The sequence below is a fragment of the Lampris incognitus genome, chromosome 16 (assembly GCF_029633865.1).
Source record: "Lampris incognitus isolate fLamInc1 chromosome 16, fLamInc1.hap2, whole genome shotgun sequence".
NCBI lineage: Eukaryota > Metazoa > Chordata > Actinopteri > Lampriformes > Lampridae > Lampris > Lampris incognitus.
In genome coordinates this window covers 18,386,873-18,392,399 of record NC_079226.1, presented here as the reverse complement: position 1 = coordinate 18,392,399, position 5,527 = coordinate 18,386,873, and positions in this window count along the sequence as shown.

The window sequence follows — 5,527 nt, the reverse complement described above, 5'->3', positions numbered from 1 at the left end:
ACACTGCCGTAGTTTACAGTCACCTCCTCAGAAATGTAACTGCGCATCGAGGCTAGGTAGGCTATGTGGACTCTGCAAGAGCTGTGATTGTTTGCTTGGCTGCCTACCCGCTATGTGTTCCTCGTACCAGTACCTTGTCGTTTACCATCTCCCTGCCGAAATATGTTCAGTTGTCTCACAGATCACCTCCCTCTCCAATGTGATTTTCTCTTTCTCAATAATGCCAACAAAATTAGCTCTTTTAGCTCATCTAGCAATGCAACTTCCTTTTACCAGTGAATGTGCGAAGTGGAAGCATGATTAACTTATATGTATCTCACCACAGGAGACCTTTTGCAATGCCAGAGACAGAATTTGACAAAAAAAATTAAGAGTTGGGTTAATACTGATAACTGTTATATTCACAATTAAACATTTAATTTCACAAAGTGGCAGTGACTTGATGAAAACTTTGGTCCGAGTATTAAGAGGAGAGGGAATACCCGTAATTGGCTAGCTGAAAGCTAGCGCACCCATGTGCTTCCCACACTTCACCTTTTTTGGCAGCTAGCTATTTGTGCATACTTCACCTCAAAACATGCAAACTTTAAAGGCTTCAGCTCAGCTCCTTTGGAGGAGAGGTGTGCAATTAATTTTCTTGTTAACATCTTTTCTGAGAAATTCAACTTTTAATTCAGATTTCCCACAACTGAAATGAATGGTGAAATGTTCCACTGCTGGAGTGGTGACCACTGGAAATGAAAGGTTTTCATGCATTTTTTTTTAAACTGTGATTACTCCTGCACTTTTTACACTACATACCCCTATTATACATCAAAATATTCTGCTCTTCACGCTGTTTCTCATAATTCAAATATCTTACCAAGTTGTAGGTTTCGAGTTATGAGCGTTTGTTTGAAACCCATTTTTCCACAGCTCAAACAGCGAGCTGAACCTTTCAGCCAATCCGCTTTTTGATATGCAAATTAGCTGCTGATGTTCCCCGCTGCTCTTAACTGCTGCTTCAACTGCTACTGCTTTACCTATATTCTATTCATTTTAAGCAGCGCGTACTCCCAAATGTTTTACAGTACATACACATATATACATCAAAATCAGCTTTTCACACTGCCGGAAACTATCTAACTTCCCAAGCAAGGCTATTTATATGTTTTGATTCATGACCATTCAGTTCGAAGTTCATCGTCCTTTATAAATGGTAGATGGACTCCATTTATACAGCGCTCTTCTATTCTACCAAACAATCAAAGCACTTTACAATGTATGCCTCCCATTCACCCGTTCACATATACATTCATACACTGATGGCGGAGGCTGCGATGCAAGACACCAACCTGCTCATCAGGAGCATTTAGGGGTTCAGTGTCTTGCTCAAGGGCACTTCAACACACTCTCTGGAGGAGCCGGGGATCGAACCAGGAACCTTGCAATTACTAGACGACTTACTTTACTGCTGTCTTTAACAGACCTGTTCCACTCTTCAGCTCCACAAGCTTGTACTGGGCTTCTCCTTTATGCTCCTCTCACAGTATTTTACTCCTGTATATTCCTTTGTACTCATTTATACTCCTCTCAGTCTTCTCCTCCTAAATACTCCATTATAGCTCACTTCTTTATACTTCTTTCACACCATTTTACTCCTTTCACACCATTTCACACAATTTTGTTCCTTCATACTCTATAGTGCTTTAGATGATCCGCTGTGGCGACCCCTAACGGGAGCAGCCGAAAGTGGTAGTAGATACTCTATAGTGCTTCTTGAATTGTCATAACCATTTACTTCAGCAAACTTGGGTATAAACTTATTCAATTTTCTTTAGCATTTGATTACTTTAGCTGCTCTGTGTGACTGCTTCAACTTCCTATAGATTTTGCAGTCATTCTGTGTAACTCAGCTTCACGGACTCAGGCCGGCTTCATTCCACTAATATTTCACACTTTTCCCCCCCTCCTTTATAATGCTTTATGAATTGTTATACTCATTTACTTCGACATACTTTCAGCCATAAATATGTAAACTCTAGATTTAATGTTCACTTACTTTAGCTGTGTATTTCACCGTCCGAAGTTGCTGCTTCAGCTCATCTGAACTTCAAAGACTTGAACTGGCTTTCTTCTTTCAGCATTCCCACCACTTTTCTCCCATGTAGTCCACAATGCCTTGTAAATTTGAAGACTCGTGTACTTCCACAAATTTAAAGCTGTAAATTCATGCCAAACTTTAAACTATTCCGCTACTTTAGCTGTCGGCATGATCTGATTGAGTGCTCCTATGGTCATTGCATTGGTTTTGTCTTTCAACATTTCACACAATCTTTACTCCCTTATTCTCATTTATGACTTTTTAATTTGTGGACTTAACATCTTCCACATACTTTCATCTTGAAAGTTCATTCTTGCTTTCAATACTCTACAGCTTTGGCTGTATCACCGTTTTTCTGACTGGTGGCTAAACCATTTTCGCTTTAGCTGCTGTTTTATACCAGTCCAGCGGCTTTAAAAAAAACTTGCTATGGCCTTGATTTGGCATTTCGTACTTTTATTCATTCATTCATTCATCATCAGCCACTTCTCTGGGGTCATGTCGCGGTGGCAGCAAGCTATGTACAGCACTCCAGATGCCCCTCTCCCCAGCAACACCCTCCAGCTCCTTCTGGAGGATCCCAAGGCGTTCTCAGGCCAGATTGGACATGTAGTCCCTCCAGCGAGTTCTGGGTCTACCCTGGGGTCTCCTCCCAGTTGGTTGTGCCCGGTAAACCTCCAAAGGAAGGCGCCCAGGAGGCCTCCTAATCAGATGCCCCAAACACCTCAACTGGCTCCTTTCGACGTGAAGGAGTAGCGGCTCTACTCTGAGCTCCCTGCGGACGTCTGAGCTCCTCACCTTATCTCTAAGGCTGAGCCCAGACACCCTATGGAGGAAACTCATTTCAGTCGCTTGTATCCGCAATCTCACCCTTTCGGTCACTACCCAAAGCTCATGACCATAGGTGAGGGTTGGAACGAAGATTGACTGGTAAATAGAGAGCTTTGCCTTCCGGCTCAGCTCCTTCTTCGACCACAATGGTCCGGTACAACGTCTACATCACTTCTGATGCTGCTCCAATCCACCTGTCAATCTCCCGCTCGATGCTACCCTCACTCGTGAACAAGACCCCGAGATACTTGAACTCATTCACTGAGGCAACAACTCCTGCATTTCATACTGTTCCTTTTTATTTATTTATGTATTTGTTTATATCAGCAGGGTCGGGACAGAGATCAAACTGAATAAAGTCAATAAAATAACATGAGCAATAACCATAAACAAAGGTCAGGCGCCCGTAATGTTAGCTAGCTCCTTACGGTGCAGCTGCAGCTAACCCGTCTGCAACGTGGCACGGAGCAGGTGCCTTTTGGAACAGCAAGAGAGTTGACAGATAACATTTCTGGATGGATGTGGAAAAAATATGAGTTGTCAACTTTATCTTGATAAATAATCATGAGGAATCTGGTGCACAGGGGAGAAAGAGCAGAAAGGAAGGAGAAGAAAGGAGAGCTCCTTCCAAAGATAATGTTAATGACTGTTTATCACCGTTTAATTATATATATATATATATATATATTTAGCAGTAACTTGCTGCTACATAGCTGATGTTAAAACAGCTAGCTCGTTGTCCTATTTCATCTAGCTCTAGCAAGCTAATTTTGCAATTGCCATAATGCTTTTATATGTTGTTTCCCTTTTATAATTATAGGTAAATGAACCCATTTCAAGTTTGAAAATAACCTTTTCCAATATCCCATATAACTGAAATCTACTTGGGACAGCAGGTGTAGGTGGAATCACTAAGTGTTAGCTATAAACAGTGACTGTAAAAAATAGCAAACATTTATTTTTATTAAAAACTGCTGGGTTGCCAGCTAAAATCAAGCATTTCATTTAAGTATTACAGAGAGTGTGTGTGTGTGTGTGAGAGAGAGAGAGAGAGAGAGAGAGAGAGAGAGAGAGAGAGAGAGAGAGAGAGAGAGAGAGAGAGAGAGAGAGAGAGAGAGAGAGAGAGAGAGAGAGAGAGAGAGAGAGAGAGAGAGAGAGAGAGAGAGAGAGAGAGAGAGAGAGAGAGAGAGAGAGAGAGAGAGAGAGAGAGAGAGAGAGAGAGAGAGACTGTAGGTCAGGAAGCATTTGAAAACATTTGTTTAAATTACAGTAATGACTGGTCAGACTGTACAGTGGGTGGGGCCTGGTGAGCACACATTGGGGCTCCCCCTCTGGATGGTAGGGCGCCGAAAAGGCTAGGGCCAGCCCTGCCTATTGTATCCACAACCTCAGTAATAACTGAGAAACTGATATTTCTCTTTTCTGGAATATTTCACCTTCATGATATATGGCACTATTTATGCAGATAGATGAACTCCAGGTGACATGCCGTCCCATTCTGAAGAACTTTGTGTTTGTTAAACTACAGCTGATAAGGGTGCCACATTGGCGGGTTGTTGAACGAATGTTGGCTGGAGGTTGACTGAATGTTGATGGGACGAGGGGGATGAATCTAAGCTGTGCAGATGAAGTGCCACTCTTTGCAGGGGATTTTCGTGCATGATTTACCCAGAGGGTCACCAGAGGTCATGTCATTAACCTTTTCTTGATAGACCTTAGAAGTTTAGCTGTAAGCCATCAACAGTTTGCCAGACTGTCAGCTTCTCCTAATAAACAGGCTTACTGCTGTGGACAAAGCCATCCACGCAACTCATGTAAACAAATCAAGATATATATGGGGCATGTATCAAAAGCTTTGGCAATAACACGCTCTTATTCCTTTGCTTGTATACACATGTGTAATTCTTGTGTACAAACACATTAACAGAGCCATATGGCAGACACAACACACGCTGATTATCACGTTATTTCAAACACAAACCTCATTGTCCCATGCCGTAACATCAGCATGACTCTCTGCAGACGCCGAGGAACTAGCGCAGGCCATTGTAGCGTACTCAAATCTCATGGGTGTGATTGAAAAGCGTGAGGTTTCAGGGTGTGAGAACCACGTGAGAGAAGTTGTTGATCGGACAAAAACAGAAAGAGAAGGAGAGAGAGAAAGAGAGACAAGGTCCCTTGTTTCTTGCCCTCGGTGGCCCAGCTGCTCCAGCCTTCATTATTCAAACGCAGCAAGCAGCATGACATTGAATTAATACAGCCACTGGTAAACACTGCTACACGAGGGCCTGTACTGCAAACATTAACTTAATATAAACACGGCTTTTATTGCCAACTCAAATAAGTCAGTTAAACACACTGCTGTGGGAGACAGAGAGGAAACTTGGGGGTGGGGTGGGGGGGTAGTGTGATTCAATTTGATAACAGCCCATTTAAGCAAATGATAAACATGCTATCAGCAGTGGCTGAATCACAACTTTTATCCAGACGGTCAACGAGATCCAGTATGCGGACTGAATGCCAAAATTCGACCATGCTCACAGGTTCGATTCCAGTTGAACCTGAGATTATAGCTCGTCGTCATTTCTGTGGAATTCTTGGTCAAACAACAAG